Source organism: Ambystoma mexicanum, chromosome 1q (assembly GCF_040938575.1).
Source record: "Ambystoma mexicanum isolate Mex_15411 chromosome 1q, UKY_AmexF1_1, whole genome shotgun sequence".
Taxonomy (NCBI): domain Eukaryota; kingdom Metazoa; phylum Chordata; class Amphibia; order Caudata; family Ambystomatidae; genus Ambystoma; species Ambystoma mexicanum.
Genome location: NC_090922.1, coordinates 287,907,958 through 287,921,431, shown reverse-complemented (window position 1 = coordinate 287,921,431; position 13,474 = coordinate 287,907,958).

The following is a 13,474-nucleotide window of genomic DNA, read 5'->3' as shown; positions in this document are numbered from 1 at the left end:
TGTACCACAATACTGACTCTGTTGTTTTTGTCAGCTCACCCGGTGACGAGGACCCGCCCCTGGTAGATTACCTAGGTAATTTAACAAGCGAACTAGCTCTGGGCGAGAACATTGTAGATTTGTTTCTGCAGGCCCCAAAACCTATTCCTATAGGACATCCAACAGTGCTGTGTGTATGAAAGTAAAGGGTATCACTTTAAATGTTAGCAACAGTATAAAAAACAATTTTGACAGTTTAAAGGAGCTAGTGCAGGAGTACTCTTTAAACAATATAACCAGAAATATCACGGTTCAACAACCTTCAATAGTGTGTAAGAAGAAACAATGGGAGATTAGCAGTGAAACGCTGTGAAAAACCTTGAGGATAGTATTTGATAAGCTTTTGCTCACCGCTAATTACAAGACATTACCCTATGGTTATTGAAAAGGGAACATCGTGTACGACGGATACCCAGTTACAACACCTTTTTTCATGCATGTTAGCGGGACCTTCTAGCTGCAGTAAAAGCTATTTTATTAAACAGCTTTTGGAAAATGCACCCCTTTATGAAGGGGTGCATACAATTCCTGGAAATGTGATCTGTTTTTTTCCTTGCTTGCAGCCCTTGTACAATGAATTGGCATCTAAAATACCACATATGAAGTTTTGTTGTTTGTTTGAATGATGACCGCTTGCTACCACCAAACCTTGTTAATATGATTATCGTAGATGATCTTATGATTGAAGGTGGTCATAGCTCAGAGATTGAAAAAGTATTTACACAATATTCCTATCATCGGCACTTTGGCATTTGTTACATTTTTCAAAACGTATTCTACCACGGAAAGGGCAACCGCTCAATAACATTAAATGCTAGTTATATAGTTCTGCTTAAAAATCCTAGAGATAAACACCAACAAACAGTCCTAGTGAGACAAATGTACCTGGGTAACACTCGTTTTTTTTATGGAGGCTTTTGAAGATGCTACCTTAAAACCTTATGGTTACCTCTTGGTGGGTGGATAGAAAAACAAACACTTCAGAGGACTACCAATTGAGGGCCGTATTTTTCCTTCCTGATCTTCCGGTGGTTTATGTACAAAAGACGCCTAGAAAACCCTGGTGAAAAACAATCATTCCTTATTAGTGTTGACGACTAGCTACCATGACGGCCCGTATACGTAGGAACATTGCTGTTCTGAAAATGCTAGTAACAGCGCCACCCCAACAATGAAAAGCCATTTTGTGCTCAGCCTCTGATGATCTCGTATCGGCTATAGCGGAGATTGCTTTTAACACTATAAAGGGTAACATTCCGTTATCCACCCGGCAGCTAGGTACCTTAAAAACAAAATGCCTCCTTAAGAAGCTGAGTAACACGAGGGCATCTATAAAAACCAAAAGAAAACTTTAAAAACAATCTGGGGGCTTAAAAGGTGCACTACTAGGTTTTGCATTGCCTTTGATCACTAGGCTTGTAGGGGTGGCTAATGGAGCACGCCCAAAAGATGTATTTGGTTGACAGATGCCAGCTGGAGGGTATAAGTACTTTGAATCAGGAAGAACCAGATATCCGAAAATCAGCCACTTTAAGGCTTGACTCTGAAATGCAAGAGGTCCTAAAATGACATGATTTATCATATTATGATAAGGCGGGGGTCGATTCAACTATTCTACAAAAATACTTAACATACTTTAGACAGGCTGAAAATGAGAAAAATAAACTGATGTTGTACATGCCCATGAAGACCCGCCAACTAGCTCTAAACCCTCCCTATCTACTCCTGTCCCGGATCTTATTGTGATTGAAGTTCTGGACACTATTATGCCCCGTTATAGGAAAAATGCAGAACTTTTGCTGAACAAAATGTGGAGTGAAAGAAATGTGGCAACATGGAACAACAAGGGAACATTTGTTTATAAAGGAACTGTTGTTAAAGGATCAAATGTTCATGATTTAGTTTGCAGCATTACCAATCCTCAGGCTTTTGAAATACACACAATACCTCGAGGGTGGGACCTGTTGATGCAAATATGGGACATCACAAACTGCTGGAAAATTTAAAAGACTCTGAGATCAAACCCTTAACATCAGCTATTGAATCATCTGAAATGTCAATAAAAAAAAGAAAAATAGATAATTATAGAAAACGCGCCTCATGGTTTAACATGTAACCTATTTTTTCTTTAACAAATACTTTAACCCTTGTAAAATATGTATATACATGTATATGTTTTTATAAGATTAGCTTTCCATTCTGTAAAAAAGGGGCTATAATTACAATACAAAACATTATTCATACTTACAAACACGTTACGTCTAATCATTTTAATCATGTCTACCTATGCATGCTTCTGAAATATTAAATAAATGAAAAATAAGACAAACATATTTTTTGTTTCAATTACAAAAAGTGTTTATTTATAGGTGTACAGAGTTTTAAGGTTTAGTAACAACGGAACATTTTTGACAACGATAAAAAAGCTTTACAGGGGGTCTACGAAAGCTGTTCTTGTTCACAAAAGCAGTAACCATGACATCATTTTACCGGAGGTTCAGTGAATAGGTCTGCATAACCCACAGCACAGAGTGTTTCTCAGACATGTTAGATACAAAGTAACACGAGTGTTGTCCACATGTGATGGCTTCAGGATGTTGTACAGGTGTTCTATTATAATGTATGATGGGGGCTATATCCTTCACATAGTCCAGGATTGTACCTCTGTATATGGGGTGACTTGGGAAACACCCCAGGCTATCAAAGATGGTTATTGTATCCTTGTTTATAAACATACCTATCCAATGGGTGCATTCCTGATCTTGGGGATCGGCTTTCCCCACAAGACTACTTGGTCACTCTTTGGTTATGCCTCTTGGAAGGTTATCACATGAATGCACACCCTTGAATGTTTTCTCAGCATGTTTGTCTTCACTTAGAAAATGTTTGATCTGGTAAGTATCCATTACATGTCGTACAATACTTGTCATTGATTGTTGAGTTCCATGACCAAGTCAAATAGAGCCATAATAATTAGATTCACAGTGTTGGGTAAATTTGCAGCAAAGCGTACCTCGATGCGCAGATTACCATTCCTAATCAATGTATAATGTCCGGTTGATGTATTATCAGGTCTCAAATCAAAAGCTAGCAGAGTATAACCCCCATCATAATCGTCACGTGGTATCACAAAACCTTTATCACGCAAGTGTTTACCACTGATGGAGACAAGTCCCAAATACTCCATAATTGTATTTTTTTGTTGAAAACTGTGGCTGTAGGCTTTAGACGATATAACAACCCTGTATTTTAAAAGAGCCACATAGTTGATGCTGTAATGTTTAAAATTAAAAGGATTGCTGGTGTAAGCCCCATAAAAAGTAGTGTGGTCCACAAAACCAATGATGATTATTTCCAGTAACTGCCCCAGGAATAAGTTATCTTGACTGGCAACATGTCTACCACTGGAACACTGAAAATGTTCAAAGATGTCCGCTACATAGGATATTTTAAGTTTGATACTTGTAGAGCATCAGCATGAGCTAATCTGACCATGGGTGAAACATTCACCCTTTTAATAAATAAACTTGCTGATACTATGATCAGCTTGTAAGCTTCAGCATCATCACTGTTTAGGCAAAAGGCATCTTTATTTCTAGAAAGTTACATTTTCAGATCAATGCCTTTCAACATTAGTTTCTCCTGGAAAAATAGATTGGAGTGTAGACGGCCTAGTAAATAAAAATGGCTGCTCCCTGTGGCATGTGCCACTCCTTTTTTATAAAGTCAGCATTAGCCCCATCTAGAGCATAATCCTCCATATGGCCGGCTGTGTCCTTATAGAAAAGCCCTGCTGGAAGATGAGTGTCCAAAGTGTCATTGATGTAGTTCAAAATGCTTTATATATAGGCCCTATATGTCAGTTGTTGCAAGTTCGTTTACTCTTCTGAGTGGTTTTCGTTGCTGATCCTGGTTTTTTATGTGGCCCTGGAGGCCCCCATCTGTGCGATGTTTTCCTTTTTCTTTTGTTTGTGTTTATTTTACATAAACCAGACCAGAACTCTCTTGCAGTGGTTGGTTAAAACGATTTGCGATAGAGGTTGTAGCCGTAGACACCACATCCTTAGCAATATTTGCAGCTGCTGTTTTGACGTGTAGTTTGGCTAATTCAAACCCCTTTCGTAGAAATGACATAGTCCTTCGAAAGAGGCTTCTAAATATACTTCCTAAACCAGCTCCATACATAAAGGGCACCCCTTGAAAGTAAGGTTGATTGCCATAACCGGCTTGTCAACGTTAATAATCCCCATAAACGCATGGGTCCCCATGGTTCTTCATGAACCATGTTTTCATAGTCTTTTTCTCTCCAAGGATGGAGGTGTAGTTTCACTAGGACCTTCCCGTATTTAAATGAGACCAACTCCCCCTGATCATCCCTTATCTGTATATTAATGGTGTCAAAATGACTCTTAGAAACAGGTATATAATCAGGTTTAATATATTGTATATTAACAATGCCATTATTTTCACCTTTCACCGGGGCTGTTCTCACTAGGGGGGCATAGGAGTCAACAGCCCTTTGATATTCTACTATATCACTGTACATCATAAGGCTGTAAAAGCTCCCATCAATATCAGCACGTGTTCTTTCCAAATCTTTAGTATTTTTTTAATTTTGAACAGTTCCCAACACCCTAAAAAGTTTCCCAGTACATATAAACTCGGTGGTAAGATTTGTCAATTTTAGAAATACTTTTCTCTGCACCTTATCCAGAAACAAATGTATATCCGAATAGCGTTCAATGTTTGCAAGAGTTTTATTGATAGCCTCTAACAATGCTTGTATACTGCCGTAAAATCCAGGAGGAAAGCCGGCGTGTAACAGTTTAATAGGACCTTCACGCTTGATGGTAGATTTGGCCTCTCTTTTAGCCACAGTGTCCCAGGTATGGGGGTATTGAATCTCCATTAGACCCGCTTCCCACAATCCTTGCAAATCAATGGGTTTGGCCATTTTAACACAATAATTTGATATTTCATTGTTGGGGAATGTATCTAGAGAAGCGTTACTGGGTAAGGTGATACAAAATCCACTGCTTTCCATCTTCTCAGGAGCGCCTTTGCTTTGTATATCCTTTAGAGATTAAGCACTGACCCAACTGTTAAACTTCTCAGGCCACCCTGCCCATTTTACCAGACTTACAGGGTAATTCATAGAATTTCGCACAAAAGTAGCACACGCGGCTGGCGCACAGTGTCCCCGTGCGATACACTGCGCCAGCCGCGTGCGATAAAATCAATTTCATCGCACAGCGTATTCATGGATTCCAGCCTCCAAAAAAAGCCGTGGTGCAGAGTGGCGCAGCGACCCTGCAGCAGCGCCAGTTACGCCCCCAAGAACGCCCTTGCGCAAGGAAAAGCCTTCAAAATTCCCAATTCATCGCAAAGAGCTGCGCTAACCCTGGACCAGTTCACAGGGCTGCCAAACAGCAAACGCCAAGCGGGGAACGTGTATTTCAGTGGTTCGCGGGAAGTTTCACACGAGATTGTCCTGGGTACGTGTACATCAGGGGTGCGCGTGAAGTAACACACGCGATTCCATCAGGGCACGTGTATTCCAGGGGTGCGCGGGAAGTATCACACGCAAAATCAGCAGGGTACGTGTATTTCAGGGGTGCATGGGAAGTATCACACACGATTCCATCAGGGAACATGTATTTCAGGGGTGCGCGGGAAGTATCACACGCGATTCCATCAGGGCACGTGTATTTCAGGGGTGCGTGGGGAGCACCACACGTGAATTGGCTGTGTGGGTCCTCCCAGGTGTTCCCGCTACACCCTCCACGGCCCCTGCTGCCAGCCCACACCACAGGGGACCACCCTGCACCCCTGCTCATGTCCTGCAGGCAGCCCATCCACCATGGCCATGCCCCCCAGCCAAGCCACATGTCACCTTGCACTACTGATCAACAATGCATGTCTCCCAGCACCCCCACCCCCCAGCACTGTGGGGCACCTGCCAGCAGGCCCCCACTCATGTCTCCCAGCACCCCCACCCCCCAGCACTGTGGGGCACCCTCCACCAGGCCCCCACTCATTTCCCCCAGCACCCCCACCCCCCAGCACTGTGGGGCACCCTCCACCAGGCCCCACTCATGTCCAACTCATGTCCCCCTGCACCCCCACCCCCCAGCACTGTGGTGCACCCTCCACCAGGACCCCAATCATGTCCAACTCATGTCTCCCAGCAAACCCACCCCCGAGCACTGTGGGGCACCCTCCACCAGACCCCCACTCATGTCTCCCAGCACCCCCACCCCCCAGCACTGTGGGGCACCCTCCACCAGGCCCCCACTCATGTCCAACTCATGTCCCCCTGCACCCCATCCCCCAGCACTGTTGTGCACCCTCCACCAGGCCCCCACTCATGTCCAACTCATGTCTCCCAGCACCCCCACCCCCCAGCACTGTGGGGCACCCTCCACCAGGCCCCCACTCCTGTCTCCCAGCAACCCCACCCCCCAGCACTGTGGGCTACCCTCCACCAGGCCCCCACTCATGGCCAACTCATGTCCCCCTGCACCCCCCACCTCCCAGCACTGTGGTGCACCCTCCACCAGGCACCCACTCATGTCCAACTCATGTCTCCCAGCACCCCCACCCCCCAGCACTGTGTGGCACCCTCCACCAGGCCCCCACTCATGTCTCCCAGCACCCCCACCTCCCAGCACTGTGGGCCACCCTTCACCAGGCCCCCACTCATGTCCAACTCATGCCCCCCTGCACCCTCACCCCCCAGCACTGTGGGACACCCTCCACCAGGCCCCCACTCATGTTCAACTCATGTCTTCCAGCACCCCCACCCCCAGCACTGTGGGCCACCCTCCACCAGGCCCCCACTCATGTCCAACTCATGTCCCCCTGCACCCCCACCCCCCAGCACTGTGGGGCACCCTCCACCAGGCCCCCACTCATGTCCAACTCATGTCTCCCAGCACCCCCACCCCCCAGCACTGTGGGCCATCCTGCACCAGGCCCCCACTCATGTCTCCCAGCACCCCCACACCCCATCACTGTGGGGCACCCTCCACCAGGCCCCCACTCATGTCCAACTCATGTCCCCCTGCACCCCCACCCCCAGCACTGTGGGGCACCCTCCACCAGGCCCCCACTCATGTCCAACTCATGTCTCCCAGCACCCCCACCCCCCAGCACTGTGGGCCACCCTGCACCAGCCCCCCACTCATGTCTCCCAGCACCCCCACCCCCCATCACTGTGGGGCACCCTCCACCAGGCCACCACTCATGTCCAACTCATGACCCCCTACACCCCCACCCCCCAGCACTGTGGGACACCCTCCACCAGGCCCCCACTCATGTCCAACTCATGTCACCCTGCACCCCCACCCCCCAGCACTGTGGTGCACCCTCCACCAGGCCCCCACTCATGTCCAACTCATGTCTCCCAGCACCCCCACCCCCCAGCACTGTGGGGCACCCTCCAGCAGGCCCCCACTCATGTCTCCCAGCACCCCCACCCCCCAGCACTGTGGGACACCCTCCACCAGGCCCCCACTCATGTCCAACTCATATCCCCCTGCACCCCCACCCCCCAGCACTGTGGTGCACCCTCCACCAGGCCCCCACTCATGTCCAACACATGTCTCCCAGCACCCCCACCCCCCAGCACTGTGGGCCACCCTGCACCAGGCCCCACTCATGACACCCAGCACCCCCACCCCCCAGCACTGTGGTGCACCCTCCACCAGGCCCCCACTCATGTCCAACACATGTCTCCCAGCACCCCCACCCCCCAGCACTGTGGGCCACCCTGCACCAGGCCCCACTCATGACACCCAGCACCCCCACCCCCCAGCACTGTGGGGCACCCTCCACCAGGCCCCCACTCATGTCTCCCAGCACCCCCACCCCCCAGCACTGTGGGGCACCCTCCACCAGGCCCCCACTCATGTCCAACTCATGTCCCCCTGCATTCCCACCCCCCAGCACTGTGGGTCACCCTCCACCAGGCCCCCACTCATGTCCAACTCATGTCTCCCAGCACCCCCACCCCCCAGCACTGTGGGGCACCCTCCACCAGGCCCCCACTCATTTCCAACTCATGTCTCCCAGCACCCCCACCCCCCAGCACTGTGGGGCACCCTCCACCAGGCCCCCACTCAGGTCTCCCAGTGCCCCCACCCCCCAGCACTGTGGGGCACCCTCCACCAGGCCCCCACTCATGTCCAACCCATGTCTCCCAGCACCCCTACCCCCAGCACTGTGGGGCACCCTCCAACAGGCCCCCACTCATGTCCAACTCATGTCCCCCTGCACCCCCACCCCCCAGCACTGTGGTGCACCCTCCACCAGGCCCCCACTCATGTCCAACTCATGTCTCCCAGCACCCCCACCCCCCAGCACTGTGGGGCACCCTCCACCAGGCCCCCACTCGGGTCTCCCAGTGCCCCCACCCCCCAGCACTGTGGGCCACCCTCCACCAGGCCCCCACTCATGTCCAACTCATGTCTCCCAGCACCCCCACCCCCCAGCACTGTGGGCCACCCTGCACCAGGCCCCCACTCATGTCTCCCAGCACCCCCACACCCCATCACTGTGGGGCACCCTCCACCAGGCCCCCACTCATGTCCAACTCATGTCCCCCTGCACCCCCACCCCCAGCACTGTGGGGCACCCTCCACCAGGCCCCCACTCATGTCCAACTCATGTCTCCCAGCACCCCCACCCCCCAGCACTGTGGGCCACCCTGCACCAGCCCCCCACTCATGTCTCCCAGCACCCCCACCCCCCATCACTGTGGGGCACCCTCCACCAGGCCACCACTCATGTCCAACTCATGACCCCCTACACCCCCACCCCCCAGCACTGTGGGACACCCTCCACCAGGCCCCCACTCATGTCCAACTCATGTCACCCTGCACCCCCACCCCCCAGCACTGTGGTGCACCCTCCACCAGGCCCCCACTCATGTCCAACTCATGTCTCCCAGCACCCCCACCCCCCAGCACTGTGGGGCACCCTCCAGCAGGCCCCCACTCATGTCTCCCAGCACCCCCACCCCCCAGCACTGTGGGACACCCTCCACCAGGCCCCCACTCATGTCCAACTCATGTCCCCCTGCACCCCCACCCCCCAGCACTGTGGTGCACCCTCCACCAGGCCCCCACTCATGTCCAACACATGTCTCCCAGCACCCCCACCCCCCAGCACTGTGGGCCACCCTGCACCAGGCCCCACTCATGACACCCAGCACCCCCACCCCCCATCACTATGGGGCACCCTCCACCAGGCACCCACTCATGTCCAACTCATGTCCCCCTGCACCCCCACCCCCCAGCACTGTGGGGCACCCTCCACCAGGCCCCCACTCATGTCTCCCAGCACCCCCACCCCCCAGCACTGTGGGGCACCCTCCACCAGGCCCCCACTCATGTCCAACTCATGTCCCCCTGCATTCCCACCCCCCAGCACTGTGGGTCACCCTCCACCAGGCCCCCACTCATGTCTCCCAGCACCCCCACCCCCCATCACTGTGGGGCACCCTCCACCAGGCCCCCACTTATGTCCAACTCATGTCCCCCTGCACCCCCACCCCCAGCACTGTGGGGCACCCTCCACCAGGCCCCCACTCATGTCCAACTCATGTCTCCCAGCACCCCCACCCCCCAGCACTGTGGGCTACCCTGCACCAGGCCCCCACTCATGTCTCCCAGCACCCCCACACCCCATCACTGTGGGGCACCCTCCACCAGGCCCCCACTCATGTCCAACTCATGTCCCCCTGCACCCCCACCCCCAGCACTGTTGGGCACCCTCCACCAGGCCCCCACTCATGTCCAACTCATGTCTCCCAGCACCCCCACCCCCCAGCACTGTGGGCCACCCTGCACCAGCCCCCCACTCATGTCTCCCAGCACCCCCACCCCCCATCACTGTGGGGCACCCTCCACCAGGCCACCACTCATGTCCAACTCATGACCCCCTACACCCCCACCCCCCAGCACTGTGGGACACCCTCCACCAGGCCCCCACTCATGTCCAACTCATGTCACCCTGCACCCCCACCCCCCAGCACTGTGGTACACCCTCCACCAGGCCCCCACTCATGTCCAACTCATGTCTCCCAGCACCCCCACCCCCCAGCACTGTGGGGCACCCTCCAGCAGGCCCCCACTCATGTCTCCCAGCACCCCCACCCCCCAGCACTGTGGGACACCCTCCACCAGGCCCCCACTCATGTCCAACTCATGTCCCCCTGCACCCCCACCCCCCAGCACTGTGGTGCACCCTCCACCAGGCCCCCACTCATGTCCAACACATGTCTCCCAGCACCCCCACCCCCCAGCACTGTGGGCCACCCTGCACCAGGCCCCACTCATGACACCCAGCACCCCCACCCCCCATCACTATGGGGCACCCTCCACCAGGCACCCACTCATGTCCAACTCATGTCCCCCTGCACCCCCACCCCCCAGCACTGTGGGGCACCCTCCACCAGGCCCCCACTCATGTCTCCCAGCACCCCCACCCCCCAGCACTGTGGGGCACCCTCCACCAGGCCCCCACTCATGTCCAACTCATGTCCCCCTGCATTCCCACCCCCCAGCACTGTGGGTCACCCTCCACCAGGCCCCCACTCATGTCCAACTCATGTCTCCCAGCACCCCCACCCCCCAGCACTGTGGGGCACCCTCCACCAGGCCCCCACTCATTTCCAACTCATGTCTCCCAGCACCCCCACCCCCCAGCACTGTGGGGCACCCTCCACCAGGCCCCCACTCAGGTCTCCCACTGCCCCCACCCCCCAGCACTTTGGGGCACCCTCCACCAGGCCCCCACTCATGTCCAACTCATGTCTCCCAGCACCCCTACCCCCAGCACTGTGGGGCACCCTCCAACAGGCCCCCACTCATGTCCAACTCATGTCCCCCTGCACCCCCACCCCCCAGCACTGTGGTGCACCCTCCACCAGGCCCCCACTCATGTCCAACTCATGTCTCCCAGCACCCCCACCCCCCAGCACTGTGGGGCACCCTCCACCAGGCCCCCACTCAGGTCTCCCAGTGCCCCCACCCCCCAGCACTGTGGGCCACCCTCCACCAGGCCCCCACTCATGTCCAACTCATGTCTCCCAGCACCCCCACCCCCAGCACTGTGGGGCACCCTCCACCAGGCCCCCACTCATGTCCAACTCATGTCCCCCTGCACCCCCACCCCCCAGCACTGTGGTGCACCCTCCACCAGGCCCCCACTCATGTCTCCCAGCACCTCCACCCCCCAGCACTGTGGGCCACCCTCCACCAGGCCCCCACTCATGTCCAACTCATGTCTCCCAGCACCCCCACCCCCCAGCACTGTGGGGCACCCTCCACCAGGCCCCCACTCATGTCCAACTCATGTCCCCCTGCACCTCCACCCCCCAGCACTGTGGTGTACCGTCCACCAGGCCCCACTCATGTCCAACTCATGTCTCCCAGCACCCCTACCCCCCAGCACTGTGGGGCACCCTGCACCAGGCCCCCACTCATGTCTCCCAGCACCCCCACCCCCCAGCACTGTGGGCCACCCTCCACCAGGCCCCCGCTCATGTCCAACTCATGTCCCCCTGCACCCCCACCCCCCAGCACTGTGGGGCACCTTCCACCAGGCCCCCACTCATGTCTCCCAGCACCCCCACTCCCCACCAGTCAGGGGCACCTGCCAGCAGGCCCCCACACATGTCCCCCAGCCAACATGTCATCACAATCTTGATCCCTGGGCCTTATGGGCAGCCTCCAAATGCCAAACACCCACCCGGGTATTGCATCCACCCACTTAGAAATGGCAATTACATGATACAACCCCAATGGCAAGTTTGTAAATGAACACATGTCCCTCACATACACACAATGGGTGTCAGTGAATGTCAAAACCCATATCTTGATATGCATGAAACCAATGAGATGATACTACACATTGAAGTTTGAAGAAAAAATATGTATTAAAAGCAACATAAATTGAATCAAAAATAAACAAACGAAAATGGGAATAAAAAAAAAAGCAGCATGTCCATAAAATAATGTAAAACCACAAATCATAATCCAAAGGAAAGGTGTCCAAAGTCACAGTTCACAAAAGTAAATCCAATGGAAAATTAAAATCGAAAACCATTGCTCCATGTGTAAATCATAAAAAAAAAATAGAAAATCCAACAGTCAACTATATACAGATAAACAATCCAGGGTCCATGATCCCAACAGAAGAAATGAAACCTATCTAATAACACTACCTAATAAAAAAAACTATATACAAAAATGTGGCCCATTGTCCAAAAGGTCCAAAAAAAATGCAAAACCAAAGGAAACCTAACACTAACTACAGAACTATTTACAAGGGCAGCGGGCTAGTCCGACGGCTCACTTCGGGATGTTCCGGGCCAGGGCATCATCGAACTCCTGCTCAATGTCCCGGAGGCGGTCCTCGACATGTTCACCTCCAACTCCCTGCGGATTGCCTCGAGGCACTCGGCCCGCCTTAGGGCCCTCCGCATGGAGTTCTCCGCCCTGACCATCGTGACCCGTGCCTCTTCCGCCCGCTGCCGCTCCGCATCTATGGCGTGGCCCAACCACTGCCACACGGAAGACACTTCCCGTCTTAGGTCCTCCTGCCCTCCGGCCGATGCCTGCCCCTCCAATGTCCAAGGCCCCGAGCCATCATGGCTTCCACCTCGTTGCTGCTGCTGCTGTGCCTGTGCCCGTGCCCTGGCTCCTGCTGCCTGCACATCCTCCACCGGCTGGGGTGCAGTCATTGATGTGGCCACCCCTGCTGGACGTCCGACTCCCGACTGTGGCAGGGATGACTCCTCCACCAGCCTGGCCGCACCATCAGAGGCAGCTCCACAGGGCACCCAGGTGACTAATGGTTGGGAAGATGGCACGGAGGACAACTGGCGCATAGGGAGTTCAGTTGAGGAGGGTCTGAGCAAGCCCCATCAAACGGAGGAATCTGGCCTGGGTGACCTGTCCCAGTAGGCCGATGCAGTCAACGAGCCATTCGAGATGACGTGCAGTCTCCTCATGAAAAGACCTCACCTCGCATGGCCCATTGACGCAACACCACACCAGTCAGGACAGGCTCAACCCGGACCCGGATAGCCACGTGGATAGCCACGTGGATAGCCACGTCCGCAGGCAGAGGAAGGCAAGTTGTTGTGAGCTCATCCCCTGCCTGAAAACTGGTCTGTACGTAGGCATCCCTGCTGGTGCAAGATGATGCAGTGACAGGATCAGGGACAGGATTGCACACAGGCACCTCCGCGGCGGCCTGTGCTGCCTCCTGTCCCTGGTCCTGCACTGCACCACTAGCACTAGTGGAATCCCCACCTCCAGACCCCGTCTCTGTTGCTTGCACGGCCTCCTCCTCCACCAAACCCCCCACCAACCTGGATGACTCCGTGCCATCTTCCCCCATTGGGCCCTGTGGAGTCCCAGCTGCC